The following is a 19,039-nucleotide window of genomic DNA, read 5'->3' as shown; positions in this document are numbered from 1 at the left end:
AATTACTTTTAATTGTTGCTAATTACTATCATTCATCTCAGTTAATTAACAGAAATTGAAATGACCTCCCTTCGTATATTGACGCAAGTATTTAACTGCCGTGCAAACAAAACCCGTTTTTGACAATATTTATTGCGCTTCGTTCGGCATTTAGGTATTGATTAATTGCCATTTCTTTGCCCTTTCCCCTTCACTCACATGCAAAAGGAAACATGAAAATAAATTCCTCAATAAAAAGACATTAAAGCAAATGCTGCCAAGCTTCTGACAAACGAAAAGTTAATATTTCATTCAAGCAAAATGACTGCAAAGAATTTCGTCAAGGAATAAAATATGACGTGTAAACCTTTCCAGACATCCATCACTTTTCTCTTTTCATATTCGCATAAATTGTGAACAAGCAAGCACTTGAATAATTCCACCGTGGGTGTTGAGCACAAATTTACTCATAGTTTGCCTTTCAAAGTTAAAGGAAATTACGCATACTTCGTCTTTTAAAGGAAATTACACGTACATTGTAGTTTTAAGGAAATTGCACATACTGGTCTTTTAAAGGACTTGCACAACGCTTTAACTAGGTCTCCATGCAAACTCATTGGTCATAAATTTCTAGCATTTTTAAAATTCACGATTCATTTCAAAGGGGTTTGATTCTAGCAGAGAACATACTTATCAAAACCTCCAAAATAACTCAATGGATAGATGAATTCGTCGCCAGTTTCTGGTTCATTACTGCGACAAGACTAAGCACTTCAACACCTCCGTCCGTCCCCACCCCCTCCACCCCCTCCACCCTCCACCCCCTCCACCCCACCCTCACCATCTGTGTCTCTGGTTTGTGGGAAGATGGATTATAAAGTAATTACTGCTGTAATTTATCATTTTGGAAAGGGTTCCTCAATATGCAAATTAAAATCACCGCGAACTAGTGATCTCGACTTTTGACATTTTTTCATCCAAATTGTCAATTTGATTTTAAGGTTACCAAATGGATGTATATCTGCCAAGGTTTATCAAATGATGCCTACTTGCTTTTGAGATAGGTACTAACCACGGGCGCACAGATACACTTAACAACTCTCACTCGGATAAAGAAACGAGATTACAAACATAATCTTGTCCCCATTTCGTTGGGGGAAGTAAAAATCTAGTATATGACAAGTCCTGAAAACTTGGATGCATAATTTCTTGGAAATGACACTTTGATGCTAAAACAAAACGACAAGCATTGTCAGTCCACTAAGGAAGAGAGAGAGAGAGGATCTTTCCGAGATAGTGAACCCCCAAGGATTTTCTGGGGTCGTTTTCTTGGACTAATATTTCATGGGGGTCATTATCTTTGTGATATTTACAATCTTTTGTTGATGTTTTTCTGGTAATCCTAAACGTGCTTGTAACAAACTCCTCAATAAAAGGCACAATGTACAGAACTAAGTATGGGAGAGATCCAATGTCACGTCCGTCAATTTGTGCATGGCGCCAGAAACTGATGGAGACAGGAACAGTGTTGGATAAAGAGGGGAGTGGACGACAAGAACTTCTGAGGAAAACATCAATCGTGTAAGACAAGCCTTTGATCCGTACTGCTGCCGGATATTTACAACTGCCACGTTCAACGGTGCTCAAAGTCCTAAACAAGAACTTATGACTGTACGCTTATAAAGGGCAACTCATACAGGCACTAGAACAAAATAATAAACCAAGACGGAAAGAGTTTGCAGTCAACATGCTGGAACGAATTTCTGAGGATAAAACGTTCCTCAACCAAGTTTGTTTTAGTGATGAGAAAACATTTCATGTTTCAGGGAAACTGAACGCACATAATGTGAAAATCTGGGATCAGAACATCCTCATGTGATTAGAGAACTTCACTGAGATAGCCCAATAGTGAATGTGTGGTGTCGGATCATGTACAATCATAGGTCCATTTTTCTTCGACGGAGCATCCATTACTGCAGATGTTTACCTTGACCTTTTGACTGAATATATTGCACCACAACTAGATGACCTCCTACCAACCATCATTTTCGTGCAAGATTGTGCACCACCACATTGGTACCTGCATGTTTGTGGGTTCCTAAATCAAGCATTTCCCGACCAGTGGATTGAAAGGGCTGGCCCAATTCCGTGGCCACCTCGTTCACCAGATATTATTCCCCTGGACTTCTATGAGGTTTTGTTAAAAACATCGTGTATTGAACAAAGATACGGGACATCACTGATCTCAAGCAAGAGATCACTGATGAGGTTGTGCTACAGTGAACATGGCAAGATATCGAGTACCTTCTTGATGTGCTACATGCAACTAATGGTACTCATTGAGAGGTGTATTAAATGAGGCAAAAAAAAAAAAAAAAAAAAAAAAAAAAAAATCTTCAGCACTACTCCTCATTTTGTAATAATTTCCCCCTGTTTGTCTGTTCATTTACTTTTGTAATCATTTTTAAATTTTAAAGAGACTTTTTGGACACCCTGTATTTCAGACAATTTTTATCTTTTAACCCGTCAACGATGCTGGTTGCCACCTTCCTTTTCTTATTCACTCATACCGTAGATGGCAATGGTATAAGTTTCAAGCAGGTGGCTTTCAGTACCACATTTGTTATGAGGATCAAAGGACCCCATTTAACTAAAAAGGAGAGAACTCCTAGCTATGGTAACGTGACCTAGCTTCGTTTGTTTCCATCGCCTTGCCTCTCTAGATAGCTGAAAATCGATCATTAAACCTTAGGCGAATTCAAACTCTCGGGATACGAAAATAGTCTATATTTCCCCAAAATAGCTAACATGAAGGCTAAACAAAAATGTATTGAAAATCCCAAAAATCATTGAGACACCATTACTGTTCTGCAGAATCATATTAAATAAAACTACGTATCACCATTTATTCTCACTGTCAAATAACCCTGTGAGTTTCTATCAAATAAACGTCAGATAAGAGTCTAGAGAATTCATTTTTCGGTAGTGAAAACCGAATCCATTCTGAAAAAAGCAATCACAATTATAGATAAATGATAAATATTAAAGTTCGTCAATCATGTTAAGTGTTGCACCGCACTTCCCCTTCCAGGACCTCGGAAATAAATGTCTGTTTAAAGTTTCAACGACTTTTCCTCCTCTACTTTACCTTATCTGCATGGATCTCTAGGCAACTCCTATGGCCTAGTTTCACACTCAACGTCTGTCGCATAATTCCCCCATTAATTACCACATTAGAGATTTTATTCCATTCACTTGCTCTAACAGACGTATGACTGCACGCATGCTAATATACGTACGAATGCGCGCACGTTAGTCTATTCCTGATTCCGATTTATGTGCGTTTTCCCGTGTCTCATGAACTCGTGAACTCACTTGACCTCTGACGTCACGATCGCCTGATCTTTCCGTTATTCAGGTCATTTGCGTGCCCTCGGTCCCCCTGGTGCAAGGACTTTTTGTCTTGTGTGAGCATCTAAGGAATTCGCTGCTTTTGCACTTGTCCCAAACACCAACCACTCAAGGCTGACTGTTTTCACGTTATCGACCTCATTTATTTTAATTTAGTATGTCTACTTAGACATGTGTCCAGTGCCCTTTTTATACATTGAACACAACCTAAACTCAAAAGATAATTTAGGAAGAATCATCAAAAATAACGGTCGCAATCGGGTCAGTACGGGTAGTGATAGCAAATGAAATAATAATGACAAAGTCCAATATATTTTCTGCAATATAATTGGTTTATATATTACTTACAACCTGTATTGCCAAAAAATAAAAAGAAAAAAAGTCTCCCCGGATCTTGTGCTAATAGTGACTGTTTCTGCAATTATTTTCCATATGAGAATAATTCATTATCTTCGATGGGTAAGTTAGAATCTTTAACAAATAACAAAGAAGCTTTAATATTTTCATAGACCATGAAATAGTGTTCATAAAAACTTTAAAACTGCAGTGTTTCATTGTCCTAATTTATGGTAGTAAGTGAATTAAAGATGTGCTTAATTAAACCGTTTACTCTTAGAAAAAAAGACCAACTTCTTGCCTTCCCACAGACCGTTTCCAACAAGTGGTGATTTATGACGTAGTACCCATGACGCAGAGCCATCCCCCTTACCTAAATATTAAAAAAAATGCAATATTTGATTTGCTTTAAACAAATTTCGTATGGTCCAGGATAAATAAAATGACATTTAACAATAAGACGAACAACCATTTCAAAAGGTATGGAGGAGGACACGCTATACCGACGTCACTGATCCACGTAAACACTTTGCAGAAGGTTGGGTGGCTAAGCGCAACTTTAACCTCATTTTCTTAAGTAAGAAAGTTAATGAAACATAATTGGCAATGCACAGTACTTCCGAAAATTAAGGCAAAATTTGAAACACTCAGTACTTTTGCGGCATGGAAATCAATAGGTCGGGTTTAAAGTAGTTTATGAAAGTACTGTCATTGTCTCTGGAATGCATAGTAGTAGCCAAACGAACTGTAAATTTATGGTTTATGATGGAAATGTGAAACATCTCTTATTTGAAGTATTTTGATATTGCAGAAGAAAATAACTGTTTCGTAATCCCCGCTAAGAAAACACGACGGCATAAGAAAGAACGATCACGTTTGTGTATATAGATGTCAGTTACTCATGGTAACGCAACAAATACTGCATAAGAAACCAACGGACGTGGGGGAAATGTTTGTATTCTAAACTGAAATTTGTTTGATGTTGTATAATAGTATTTAACCACCTCGCCGGATAAATACTTACTATAATACGCAGTTGGACTCAAGCAGAGTTGGGCAACCTTTTAGGCATCATGAACAACCTATTGTTTGTTTTTCAAGACGAGCATAACAAACATTCTTTTCTCGTAATCATTTTCAAACAGTAAATTAATATAGTTTATATTGTCCTTATAACTAAACCTTTTAAGGATCGAACACTAAAATATTAGGCTTAATGTGAATTTTGATGTCAGATGCCATATTTTGTGTTGACGAAAACATAAATGTAAAGGAGGACCGTATTTCTTTGTAAGTTTCTTTTTATTTTTTTTTTAAGAGACCTATTGGAGAAAATCTCTTTCCATTTCCTCATAATGAAGTGCAGTAAGTTTATGCTGCATGAAAATGTAATTACAGATAACATAAAAACATAGCCAATGCAGTTATAATTTTATTTGGCTAAACAGATAATCTAACGCACATCTAAAGCGAGATGCAACCTTGTCCTCATAAAGGAGCTAGGTAAGCTACACAAATTGTTGAGCAGCCACCACAGGTCCCAAGGAAAAAATGTCCAAGGAGTTGTGGGCACTGTACTGAAAGGTAGGAGGAGGTTAAGGCGGTCTGTTGAAACCACACCCCCTCAACCAGAACCCGATAGACTGACAGATCCTTCATGAGTTCTCGGAAGGGGAGTACAGGTGCCATCTACACCAGCAGCAGAGTATGCCCTTCTAATCGTCTCACAAGCCAGAAAGAAATCAGGTTCTTTGACACTTCTTTCTTGGACATGCTAGTATTGACGAAGAGTGCTCTTCAGATAGTGATGCAGCACTTTAACAGGGACCGCTAGGTTTTGAGTCTTCACCATGAAGTCCGGGCCGAAATCGAGAGTAACAGACTCCCAGCCTCTCGAGTGTTTCACATCAAAAGAGGGTTCATGGAGTTTGCCTACTCTCTTCACAGATGGCAGGGCAAGTAAGAACACTGTCTTAAGGGTTAGATCCCTGTCTGATGACTCTCATAAAGGTTTGTACAGTGCATCAGTCAGGCTCCTCAGAATGAGTGTCATCCCACGCAGGGTACCTGAGATCCCTGGGTGGGCAAGACCTTTCGAAGCTTCTCATCTAAAGTGATATCTCTGGAGAAGAGGAGATATCTACCCCTTTCAGTCAAAGGACTAAACCAGTGGCAGCTTGATAGCCTTTCACTGCTGAAACAGTGTGAAGCTTCTCTTGGTAAAGGAAGACAAGGCAATCCATGACTTTTGAGGAGTAGCTATCAAACACAGAAGACAACCTATTTTCCCTGATATAACTGCTGCAAAACAGTGTCTGAGGTATCCAAACATCTGTTTCTGCATGGCATAAAAAGCCTCTCACTTGCAAGAGATGGTGGATAACCTCCAGCCATGAAGACACAGGGACTGCACTGCCTGATGGTACCATTCCATGTGTGGTTGACACAGAAGGTTGTGCCATGGAGGAGTTTCTCTCAGTATTTCGGAGAGCAGAGCTAGAGGTCGGAATACCAAAATGGCCAGTAGCCTACCATTCTATGTGTGGTTGACACAGAAGGTTGTGCCATGGAGGAATTTCTCTGTGCTTCGGAGAGCAGAGCTAGAGGTCGGAATACCAAAATGGCCAGGAGCCACAGGATGATTCTGGTGGCTCCCGGCCATTTGGCATTCCAACCATTTAGCTCTGCTCTCTGGAACACAGAAATTCCTCCATGGCACAACCTTCTGTGTCAATCACACATAGAATGGTACCATCAGGCAGTGCAGTTCCTGTGTCTTCATGGCTGGAGGTTATCCACCATCTCTTGTGAGCGGAAGGTTATTCGTGCCATGCAGACACAAAGATGTCTGGATAACTCAGATGCTGTTCTGCAGCAGTTATACCAAGGAAAATGGGCTGTCTTCTGTGTTTGGAAGCTACTCTTCAGCAAGTCATGGATTTTCTTGTCTTCCTTTACCAAAAGAAGCTTTGCTCTGTTTCAGCAGTGAATGGCTATTGAGATGCCATCAGTTTAGTCCTTTGGCTGAAAGGGGTAGATATCTCCTCTTCTCTGGAGATTTTTCTTTGGATGAGAAGCTTTGAAAGGTCTTGCCCACCCAGGGATCTCAGGCCCCCTGCATGGGACGTGACTCTCATTCTGAGGAGCCCGACTCATGCACTGTATAAACCTTTATGAGAGTCGTCAGACAGGGATCTGACCCTCAAGACCATGTTCCGCTTGCCCTGCTATCTGTGAAGAGAGTAGGCAAATTCCATGGACCCTCTTTTGATGTGAAACGCTTGAGGGGATGCGGATCTGTTACTCTCAATTTCGTCCCAGACTTTGTAGCGAAAACTCAAAACCTGGTGGTCCCTGACACCAGATTTGAATTATCCTGAGATTCAAGGTGATCAACACTGCTGATCACCTTACGAACCAGACAAAATGGAAGGAAGGCATAAACGTCGAAGTTGTCCCACGGATGCTGGAATGCATCATCTGCATGGAACTGAAGACCTGAAGTTTTCTGTTGTGCAAGTTGGTGAACAGATCTATGACTGGACACTCTCAGAGGTTGAACAACCTCTCTGGGTGAAGGAACCACTCGGTCCCTATCACCTGATTCTGGCCACCGACTTTGTCTGCCACTACATTCCTCTTGCTTGGAATATATCTGACTGACAGCTCCACTGAGTGAGCTACCGCCCACTCGTACACCTGCATTGTCAACTAGTGAAGCATGAGAGATATGAGAACCCCCTTGCTTGTTGATAGGTGCCACTGCCATGGTGTTGTCACTCATCAACACTACGGAGTGCCCCATCACTGTTCCAAAACTGTTGAAGAGCCAGGAGTCATCCAACCACCTGTTGAAATTCTCTTTCACTTCCTCCGATGGGAGAATGAGAAAGGACTGGGATCTTGAGACTAGATCCCATACTCCTTCATTCTCCACTGGAGTGAACGAAGGTGAATGCGACTGTGTTGCTCCCATCAAGACAGGAACACCTCCCCTACCTTCCTGAAATTGCTGATATGAGAGTCCGAGGGAAAGACTCTTACTTCTACCATATTTATCAGCATACCCAGATACTTTATCCTCTGGTTGGGGATAAGATCAGACTACTTGAAATTTACCACTATCCCAAGGGTGTGGTAAAATTGGAGGAGTCAATCTCTGTTCGGAAGCAACTGCAAGAAGGAGCTCATCGGGACCAGCCAATCACGAGATACCTCTATAGATGTATCCCTTGCGAATGGGCCCAAGGTGAAACAAGGGTGAACACTTGTGTAAACACCTGAGGAGCAGTCAAAAGTCCGAACTGGTATACTGTTTCCTTGAGGATAAAGCAAAGGTACTTGCCGGAGGACTGGCGGATGGGTAAATGAAAATGTCCTTCAGACCTAACATAAGCATGAAGTCATTCGCCCTGATGGAGGCAAACACCAAGCGCACTGTCTCCATTGTAAATTGAGTATGGAGAATGAATTGGTTCAAGGGAGAAAGGTCATTGACCGGTCTTCATCCCCCTGAAGCTTTTTCTACGATAAAGCCTGGAGACCGATTCAACATGACTTCCACAGCACCCTTCATCAACATGACATGTACTTCTTCCTTGAATGCGAGGTCCTTCACTGAACTGGGAACATAAGACAGACCGGGTTGTTGGTGAAGGGAGGCCGAGACTCAAAGGGGAGTAGATATCCCTCCTAAAGAATACCTACTGCCAGGTCTTGGCTCCATGTCGCTGCCACGTTACCCAGTGGCTCAACAGGCCCTCCCCCCACCAATGGCAGCAGCTGGAGGGGAACACTGACCCTAGTGTCCTTCTTTCTTCTTCCCTTTGCCCCCTTTACCTGGCAAGAAAGAAGGCTGAAAAGGCAGACAGTGGTTGTGAGTAGAGGAAGAAGATGGCTTGGTTTTCCTGTGGACACCCTTCGAAGACTGGGACTTCTTAGGGGCTGAGGAAGAACTAGTCTGACTCGAAGGTCAAGCTGCAGTGACACGCAAAGACCCAAAGGTCTTGGACACTGCCTGGGGAACAAGGTGGTCATTATCCTTGGTATGGCGCTTGTCCACCACAGCATTGTCAGTGCTGACTCAGGACCTATGGACCTAGTAAGTCGAGTCAGGACAGCATCACTCCTCTTGAGAATTAAGTTTGCTCACTGGTTTGCTGTCTGGTGTGGCAGGTAGGAAAAAGCCCTACCTCCAGACTGACACAGTCTCTTGAAAGCGGCATCCTCCCCAAGAACGATTGCCCCTGAGGAAGCAGCCGCTTTGGATACTGTGAATGACCACAGATCCAACCATGGTGGTAGCCTCCAGACTCTGTTTCTTGCTGTGAAAGGGATACTCCCTCTGCAGTAATCTGCTGCAATGAGAGACCCAGATCTAGATGAACCAGGTCCAGGTCAACCTGTTTAGTTAGCAAGGACCTCTTCAAGGGCATGTAATAGCACTTTTCATGAGGCAGAGGAGGAGGAAGTAACTTGTCCAGCGATTTGATCAAAGTGAATTCTTTTGCCCAGAAACAAGATCATTCACTTGATCAAGTACTCCCTCAGCAATTGAGAACCACTGCAGCCCCATCGAAACCTTGGGTTCCCCCTTGAGACATCAAAAGGATTCGAGGTGCGATGAACAATCCACAGAATGATCTCTGAGAATGTCCTATATATCTTGGGGATGTTCGCATCCTGGGGATGAGGTCCCTCGAGTCCTTCCAGGGTGCAGTCCTCCGATCTACACTCCCTGCAGGAAGGAGAACCTCACCAGACCCCTGTGATCCTTCCTGCACTACCTGAGCATATTACCTGGCTGGCACAAGAACCAAGAGAAGTAGGACTGGTGAGAATTCTTGTTGAAGTTCCCCCTATTCGAATCATGCCTTCCGGTAAAACCCCAGGAGGTTGAGGGGACAGGTGAGGAGGATCATGGACTCTCACCTGTCCTATCAGCAGAACTGACAGGAGAGGTGAGCCGTATGCAGTCACCAACCCATGGTGGTGGCGACAAGGTCTAGAAGAACGCTGTTGCCTCGGTGAAGCATTGTCCTTAGGAGATCAGAGCGTTTTATGCGAGCCAGGTCGAGTACCCTGGACGAGCTGAGCACCCAGCTTGAGCTGAGCACCCAGTGTGATGGTAATTGCTTCATAGCAAAGAAGGATAAAGGAAAGGAAAACGCATTTTCGAGAAGTTCGGCAGCAAGGAGGCATTAGCGCATTGTGTTGGAGGTGCCTGTTCTCATGATGGTTCTAGAATCGGCAGGAGTGTTGTGGAACTCGTTCCAGGCGCCGACATGACGTGAGAAACGCTGCAATTTCTGATGCAATATCTCGTCTAGATTCTTCGAGAAGTTCCGGTAATCTCGGGAGTCTGTGACGCTCGCCGTAGCCCCGACCCCCAGGATGCCGTATAAATATGACGGATGAAGTAGGAGAGAGAGAGATCATCAGTTAGTCACAGAGAGATATCCTCAGTATGAGCCCACGATAGATTAACAGTGAGAGATCAGCAGCAGCAGAGATCATCCGAGAGAGATAAGAGAAAAAGGAACCGACGAAGGATCAGAGGAAAAGTCACTTGAGAGAGTTTGGTCGAATTTTAGTCAAGCCATCTTCAGGAGTGGACGACCGAGTTATTTCGACGTTGGGGGAGACTTCAGAGAAGAGACGTTCTGCTAGAGGTTTTGGGAAGTTCCTGCCTTTCAAGTATCAAGAGTAGACATTATTTTCCACAATACGGAGGCAAGAGGACGTCTGCAATCGCCGTTCTCCTTTGTGAAGCCACTGCTTCGAGTCGCAAAACTAACCAGCAAGTATTTGAATTACCTCACTGTTCCCCCAGTTCATGCAGTGTAAGATTTTGCCTTCTTATGTAAATAGGAGATACCATTCTGCATTTACCTTTGTTAGTAAGCTTGTAAATAAACCTTTTTTGTGTTAGTGTTTCTTTCTATATTCGTATCCCCAGTTTCAACTGTTGGTGTTGAAATATTTTTTTTTTAATTTATTTCATATCGAACCTGAAGCGGACCTCTCTCTCAGAGGCCGTAGCATTGTGGCGACCTTGCCAGGATATTTCGACACCTTAACAGATTGAAACAGGGAAAATATAGAAAGAGCCAGAATGAGTGAGATGATGAAAGAGTTTATTGAGTCAGGTAAGCTCCTGAGTCTGGAGGGGAATGATCTCCATGAGTATGTTGAAAAGAAAGAAAAAGAAAAGTATGAGAGAGTTGAAAGAGCGGCTGAGAGAGAGGAAAGAGCGGCTGAGAGAGAGGAAAGAGCAGCTGAGAGGGAAGTGCAGCAAGCGAGAGAAGAAATGATAATGCAGCAAGAGAAAGAGAGAGAAGCAATGATAATGCAGCCAGAGAGAGAAATGTTGGTAATGCAGCAGGAAGAGAGAGAGAAAGAACGTATGCATGAGTTGGAAATTGCGCGGTTAAGACAAAGTACTCGTCACAGTCGGACAGGCGAGAACGAAAACGAAGCTGATAGGTTACGCATGAGTGCAGTGTTGAAATTAGTACCAAAGTTCGATGGGGAAGATGTTACGACATATTTCATGTGTTTTGAGAAGTTAATGGAAAGAGTAGGTTCTCCTAAAGAAATATGGACTTTATATTTACAGTCAGAAATTTGAGAAAGGATGAAAATATTATGTATGCAGAATATGGTAAGAAATTAGATAGGCTGTTTTTTGATTGGTTAACTTCTGCTAAAGTTGAGGATTTTGATAGTTTGAAGAACTTAGTGTTGTTAGAAAACTTCAAAGATAACATATCCCAGGAGATTAAGCTTTATATAGAGGATAGGCGAGAAGTATCTTTTGCAGGAGCAACTAGGCTAGCTGATGAATATAGTCTAACTTGTAATTTGAGTGTTAGTAAGAAACGAAATGATCCTTCGTCTGGTAGAGTACAAAGCAGTAAAGGTTTCAGTCCTAGTAATAGCAATGCGAGTAAAAGTGACTATTCCTGTTATACATGCGGAAAACCCGGTCATACGTCTAAGGTTTGTAAGAGTAAAGTGGCATCTAGTGGCCAGAATTAACTTGTTTCTGATGTAATGGGAAAGGGCATATAGCGAGAAATTGTGGAGTAGAAAGGAAGGATGGTAAGAAACCAGTGTCTCTAGTTAACCTTTCGTCAAGTAGGAATGATGTGATGAGAGAAACTAGGAAAATGTTTGGTGAATTTCTGTCAGAAGGCATAGTTTCCTCTCTTGGAGGAGTATTTTCAAGGGAAGTAGTCTTGCTTCGAGACACAGGAGCTGCTTTCTCACTGATTAGGAGAGAGAGTGTGCCGAACAGGGCAGAAATCAATATGGAAGAGAAAGTTAGGTTAGGTGGATCCCCTAACACTTGTGTTCTTTGTCCTTTGTTGAAGTTGAATTTAGAAAGTCAGGTAGTGTCAGGAGAAGTGAAACTTGCAGTAGTTGACAGTTTGCCTGTCAACTGACATTATTGACCTTATTGTCGGTAATGACTTAGCTTTATCCAAGAATGTGAATCCTGTTGTGAGGAACATACTAGTGTCTGAAATGGTAGTAACTAGGTCGGGTTTAGATACAGACATAGACTACGGTCATAATTTGTTCGTGGATTTGAACGAGAATAAGTTCGTGGATTCGAACGAAAGTAAGTTCGTGGATTCGAACGTAAGTTCGTGTATTCGAACGTGAGTAAGTTCGTGGATTTGAACGAGAGTGAGTTCATGGATTCGAACGAGAGTAAGTTCGTGGATTCGAAAGAGTGTGATAGAGGTAGCGAGGTTGATCTTGGCATGAGTGTGGCTGAGAAACCTAACTCTATCGTTGACAGTGATAGCCAAGGGGAACGTGTAGCTGTCGAGGGTAACGTAGTAAATGTACCGGTATCTAGTCCTAGTTACGGTGATGAATTAGGCTCTAACGTTTTGGATAAGGATGAGCTAGTCCAGTTGCAGAGAGAGGATGAGACACTAACCCGAATTTTTGAATGTGAGTTGGATGATGATCTCGATGATATGTGTAGGGAAACTTTTTGTTTAAAGGACGAAGTTTTGTGTTGTTATATTCGACCGAAGTCAGGTAGTAAAAGGGAAATCACAGAACAATTAGCGGTTTCTAGGAAGCTTCGTGAACTAGTTTTGAAGTTAGCTCATGATGAGCAAGGACATTTTGGGAGTAAATAAAACTTTCAAGTGTATTAGTAGGGCGTACTTTTGGCCTAAAATGAAAAATGATGTGGAGAGGTATGTTTTAAGCTGTCATGAATGCCAAATTGCCAGGAAACCGAATCAGGTAATTCCCAGAGTTCCTTTGTGTAATATTCCTTCAGTAAGCGAATCTTTTGAGAAAGTATTTATCAATATGATTGAACCTTTGTCTAGAAATAAGGGTAGATAAGATTACATAACTAATCTTGAGTATTATAAAAACAATTTAAGAGATGTTTGGCAACTAGTGATGGAGAACGGGAGCGTGAGAGGAAGTCAAGGGGAAACTGAAGGGAAACATGATCTTAGAGCAAAAGGGAGAAGTTTGTTTGTAAGAGATAAAGTTTTAGTTCTAGTCCAGAAAGAAGGTTCCGCTTTACCTTATAAGTTCGAAGGTCCTTTTTCAGTGTTAGAGGAGAGGGGAAATGCACATTATGGAATTAATATGGGTAAGAGTAGAGCAAAGTCAATGAATGTAAATTTGCTTCAGAATTATAAAGAATGCCCAGTACCATAGCCACTGCCAGTGCTCTATGTGAGAGAAATTAGTTTTGAGAGAAATTAGTTTTGAGAAAAACACAAGAGGTGTTTTAGCATTTCAAAGTTTTAATCAGAGTTCAGAAAACGGAAAAGTAAGAGGAAAGGATAATGTGATAGCTAATAGTCTCTAGTGAGTAGACATTATTTTCCGCAATACGGAGGCAAGAGGACGTCTACAATCACCGTTCTCCTTTTGTGAAGCCATCGCTTCGAGTCGCAAAACTAACCAGCGAGTATTTGAATTACCTCACTGTTCCCCCAGTTCATGCAGTGTAAGATTTTGCCTTTTTATGTAAATAGGAGATACCATTCTGCATTTACCTTTGTTAGTAAGCTTGTAAATAAACCTTTGTTGTGTTAGTGTTTCTTTCTATATTCGTATCCCCAGTTTCAACTGTTGGTGTTGAAATATTTTTTTTTTATTTATTTCATATCTCTCAGAGGCCGTAACACCCACCTTGAGCTGAGCACCCAGGTTGAGCTGAGAACTTGACTTAGCCGAGCCTGATCGATCGTGTGAACGCGATGGGAGCCTGGGCAGAGTTGAGTGAGAGGCCAGCTGCCAAGAACTTGTGCCCTCCATCTTTGAGGCTGAAGCCTCCGTCGAAGGAGTCTGAGTATGGGACCTCCTCTTTGCCTCTCCAGGTGCTCAGTTAGAGACCGAGGCACCAGACTGGGCACCCCGCTGAGTACTGGTGGAAGTACTATTAGGGAGAGCCAAGGAGGCACCTACGTGTCTCAACTCTCTCTCACCTTATGCCTAGACAATGTTTGTGAATCGGTTCCCACACCCAAAAGTTGGGGGAGAGCTGACGAGAGAACCCTCTGCTTTCCCTGAGGAGGGAGGCAGCAAAATTAGAAGTCTCGAGGCATGAATTCTTAGGGGGAGGAAATGCACCAAGCTTCTTCTTCTTTGACTGAGACGCTTTGGAAGAAGGAGGGGAGGAGGCAGCAGACTAGACAATGAAGATGACGACACCATCTTTCTGGACCTCTTCTTTGATTTCATCATCACCTTCAGGATGGTGGTCAAGTCCTGCTTCCAGGCAGGAGCAGCAGGAGCAGCAGGCATTACAGGAACAACCCGGGCAGAAGGAGCTGCCCAAGTGACTGGAGCAGCAGTAGCAGTAGAAACAGGGTGAGTCTCCACTACTGCAGGGTTAGCGGCAGCAGTGGAGACATCTGTAGGAGATGCAGGTACAGCAAGAGTAGCTGGATACACAACAAAATCAGGAGGTGGAGGTACCACAACTTGAAGGGCTAGCAGATGTACAGCTAAACCCATCACCGCCGAGGGAGTGGTCACTGTCGGGTGGTGACAGATGACCACAGTCAGGACTTCGGCAAAGGTGGAAGTAGTCATGATATTGGTCATCGGTGTCTCCAGTGCACAAGTCACTACAGGTTTGGCGAGGTAGGCCAACAGAATTTGTAGCGAAGGTGTTCCTACAAGTTCTAAAGAGAGCCAGGCTGCTGACAGGTCAGGTGGTTGCTCCTCCACCAACCTGAAGAAACAAAAGTTGGGTCAATAGAGGAAGACTCCTGTTGCTCCAGGGGAGGATCCATCCCTTTAGCATGACTGGAGACCCCCAAGCAGAGGAATATCTGATTAACCAGTTCCTCTTCGTTTGATGAATATGACGAAGAAGAAGCCTCTCCTGAAGGAGAAGGAGCAATGAGGGAAAGCCTACCCAGAGAGAAATGAAGATGAAGGGTCAGCTACCAAGGGAGTCGTTGGGCCCGTATAACCCTCAGACAATGCCTTAGCACCCTTCCTCTGATATCATTTCCTCTCTACAAACTTCACCCACTGCACAAGAGACCAGAAACTACACTCATCACAAGTGAGTTCAGGATTAAGTCACGTCCCCTGCAGGAGTTACAGAGGGCATTAGGGTTAACATCAACAGAGGAACGAAAATTATTGTATCCTTTACCGCACACCCCAGGACATACACACTGGGGAGTTGCAGGCTTACAAGAAGGCTAATTGATTTGTGGGTTTGCATTTTTTATATCAAACATATAAACTTACAGCATACAAAACAATAAAGAAAGACCCCACAGGGTAAAAAGAGCTAACAACGGTCTAGCAGAGGGCGAAAAGTTCACATGTTCGTATATGATGACGGCCGAAAGCAAATTGGAATCTATACGTTCGGGTGGGTGGGAACCCGCCAATCAAACGGTAGTTAAACTACCTAAATACCTTGTTTTAAAGCTACCGACCGTTTTCCAGCTTCGCTGTTGGTAATTCCTAATGTAAAGGACTGAGGGTTTGGAACAAGGGCAAATTTCCTGCATAACATATCACTAATGATAACTAACAGTGCATTTCGCATAATTCTTACTGTGCATGGTGAATACTATGAAACCCTTCAGTGACTCTCTTGTCCATCCTGGGTTTAAGAATGGTATTGATAGTTTATAACTAAAATTTATAGGGAATAACTTTGGATGAGATGTTATACTGTCAGTTCACTTAATTTATATGAAATAAAAAAAGTTAAGAAAGGAGGAAAATTGGATATATATAATTTACTTGGCATTTCAGGGCTGTGTCTAATTGATTTTCGTCGATAAAATCTTACCAAAGCACTGGATATGGATTGTATTTTGGAAATAACTATTTGAAGCCACAGCCTAATCGGCAAAAATATGCAATGATGTATAATGTTGATAATTAAGGCGCTTATCAAAGAAATTTCAAGGGAAACTTAGCTAAATTAAGTAAGCACCCAGAGAGAGGCTAGTTGTTACGTTAAGTATGACATCAGACTTAACAGTATTGGTCCCAAATATTTGACCATATTGTACAATAAGTATTAAAGGAAAGGCTAGGCAAATCATTGTTGGGAATGACGATAATATTAGTTTCCATACCATGGCTAATGAAGAAAAATTTAGTATATTTAACTTGACAATATTATAGCAAAGGAATTTGGAAAATATACATATGGCAATATTACTGCTTTCATTGTACAATTTATGTGACTATAGTAATAAGTAGCAATTATAACCATCAGTTATAATTGACTATGTTATTGAAATAATAATATGATAATTTAGAGTTGTTTGGTATGATATTGTGGCCCGATATACCTGCTTCCCCTACGGCAAGCCTAGCAAATTGTCCTGGTGGCTGTATGACTGCTTTCGTGTTAAGCGTTTTTGCATTATGCAAAAAAAAAAAAAAAAAAAAGAATCGGAAAGTGGCTGATCACACGATACACAAGCACCAAACGGTTTAGAGAAGAGGACAAAGGTGACCTTCATAAGGACGCGTATGAATAATAGAGATATACAAATATTTTGTTTATATAAAGGTCTTTCCAACTTTTCAGATCAAGAATAAACAATGGCCGAATTTCTTGACTGATATTATAATGACTAATATCATAATGATGATTATGATATTAATAAAAATGATAATGATAATTACTGTGATGAATTATTATCATTATGATTAATAATATCATTATCAATACTTTACATGGCCGTATTCATAGGAAAAACAGAGTACGTTATAATGCATTTTTATTCATCGGCTAAATACCGATCTTTATCCATATAGGCCCTACGACCGCGTAGCAAATTTCTTGAGTATCCTTGAAACTACAGAGTAACAATGGGTTTCACAGCGTGTGTGCAAGACTTGTTGCATATTTCAAGTTACAGGAAACGCATATTACGCCATGGAACTGTATTTTACAATCAGTATTCTCAACTGATGCCAATTCTCTTACTGTACGCTACTTAGTGACGGTAGTGAAAAAATATAAGCATTCCATACCCCACTATTAATACTACCACATCATCTGAGTATTCATTTATGAAGTATATTGGAGGGATGTCTAGCCAAGTACGTCATACTACAGTATCAGTGAGTGGGAGGCCTTCAGTAATGACGTTTTACTGGCCTGCTAGATTTGTTTTTTTATCTTTTATCCTGCTAGATCTAGGTAAGTTTTCCTTTAAATTTCTTTGATTTACTCTGATAAGTGCCTTAATTATCAACATTAGATATTACAGTATATTGTTGCCAATTAGGCTGTGGCTTCGAACAGCTACTATTTCCAAAATACTCTCTATGTCCGATGCTTTGGTATTTTATCGACGAAAATCAATTTGACATGGCCCTGAAATGCACAGTAATTGAAAAGGGGACGATGGAATATGAAATATTGTTCCAGGATTCAAGAAACACTCGTGTTATCGTTTTAATCAATAGGATGGGTGATATGCTTTATTAGAATTTCCGTTTATGTACATCTCTTTATATTACTTCACTGCACGCTTGATAGTAATTAGTTTTGGTTCATTGAAAGTCATAAGATATTCTAATCAACATTGCCTATTTGAAATTTTTCATTCTTCTAACACTTGTAATTAGAAAAATAAAGTCTGCACTGATTTAATTAGTTTTATTTAGTCAGTATTTTAGTATTCATCTGAGCAGAAAGTTCATTCCTCATTAAGCCTCATTTGAATTTTAGGCCAAGTGTAGGCGATAATTTATGCACGAGTATAGATTGCCAATTGAAGTTCTCTTCGTTTAGATCAAATTTCTCTTGAAGTGGCAGTGCAAACAATTTCTTGTTTTTTTTATTTATTTATTTTTTTTTTAAGATTCACAGACATGACCAAATGGAAATCGAAGAAAGACCGCCTGCCGTTGACAAAAGAATGTAGGCTTTTTCCGGGTACCTGGAGAATTAGCTTATGCAAAATGACGTGAAGCTATTATAAGGTCATAGACGTAAGATATGCCTCATTTCTGCTTAAAATATTCCTTGACGAATTTAATACCAATATCACCACTCTCTTCAAGAATGCAGGAGAAAATGCAAGTTCCATCTTCACCGGGGCAATCAGAGAGAAACCACTCAAGTTTACGAGGCTTGACCAGCGGGTCCTACAATTGCAAGACTGCTCTCTGTCTAAACTTACACTCGTTACAGTAGTAGTAATTACGAGTAGTAGTAATCACGAGGCAACCTTTGTAAGGCGGCTTTTTTTCCCGCATATTGGCTAATTTAGTATTTAGGGGCTGGCGTGATGGTCGAAGCCAAACCAAATTTTGCACAATTCCTCCAGAAAACCATTCGTGCTTAATTCTGGAGATTTTAACTTTCTCCCCTTTAACTTCTATTTTACTGAGCTTACCAAGCTAGACATCTGCCATACTTTACGTTAGTCTTCCCTGGTGCGACCGTGATAAAACGATAAGAGATGCTTTGTGAAATTGTTCAGTGAGCAAAAATCGGTATTTGAAAAAAATAAGTTTTCTAAACAAAGATATCCAACTCTCACATGAAAATACTCATCAAAATTCTACCATCAGAGCTGTCAGTTCCAAACGTGCGTTTCATCAAGAATAAAAAATCAGAGCGCTATGAACTTCATTAAGGTTGTTTACTCGGAAACTGAATTTTTTTTCAGGTAAGTGCGGTTTTTTTCGTAATGTTGGGAAACCAATCCTTAAAAATGTTCTTGAGTATTCTCAAACAACCACAACACTTATATCAATTAAATCCGTATGAGTAAATTCACCTAGTGATAAAGTGAAATTCAATTAAGCAGAGGCA

At 41.3% G+C, this 19,039-nt stretch overlaps 1 protein-coding gene across 5 annotated transcripts in view; it reads right to left on the bottom strand.

Moving 5' to 3' along the window:
- LOC135223652 (neuromedin-U receptor 2-like) overlaps positions 1-19,039 on the bottom strand; it is a 908,589-nt gene that overhangs the window by 153,593 nt on the left and 735,957 nt on the right. The gene's annotated exons all lie outside the window — the stretch shown is intronic.

Source organism: Macrobrachium nipponense, chromosome 10 (genome assembly GCF_015104395.2).
Source record: "Macrobrachium nipponense isolate FS-2020 chromosome 10, ASM1510439v2, whole genome shotgun sequence".
NCBI classification, from domain to species: domain Eukaryota; kingdom Metazoa; phylum Arthropoda; class Malacostraca; order Decapoda; family Palaemonidae; genus Macrobrachium; species Macrobrachium nipponense.
Note: the sequence above shows the minus strand (reverse complement) of the source record. Positions and strands in the feature narration are given on the sequence as shown.